Here is a 446-nt window from a genome sequence, read left to right on the forward strand (position 1 = left end):
TAGACACCAGGAGTCACTGGGGTCCGAGTGGGAATGGTGGTGTAGATCCTGTTGGGTTCCATGTGTTTCCGAACTCAATGCCTAGAAGGAGAACGAGGGAGCAGACTCCTCACCTTCCTTCAGCAGCATACTAGATCGCTCTCCTAAAACCAGCTGTCCTGCTTCTGTTCACAGCTCCCATTAGTCTTTTTCCCTCGTCCCATTATATATCTCTCCTTCTCTCTCTCCCTGCCATCTCTCTCCCCCCCCCCCCTTTCTCTGTCATCCCCACTATTTCTCCTTTTCTCTCTCTCTCTTTCCTTCCCTCTTTCTCCTCTGCCTCTCATTGGCCTTTGACTGACAGCACATGTGCTGGGGTATTTGGGAGGACAGGGGGGCTGAAATATTAACCCCTGCAGCCCACTACCCCTATGGGGGGGGAGAAAGAGGGTGGAGCTATGAGGCCC

This window comes from Gadus macrocephalus, chromosome 14 (genome assembly GCF_031168955.1).
Source record: "Gadus macrocephalus chromosome 14, ASM3116895v1".
Taxonomy (NCBI): domain Eukaryota; kingdom Metazoa; phylum Chordata; class Actinopteri; order Gadiformes; family Gadidae; genus Gadus; species Gadus macrocephalus.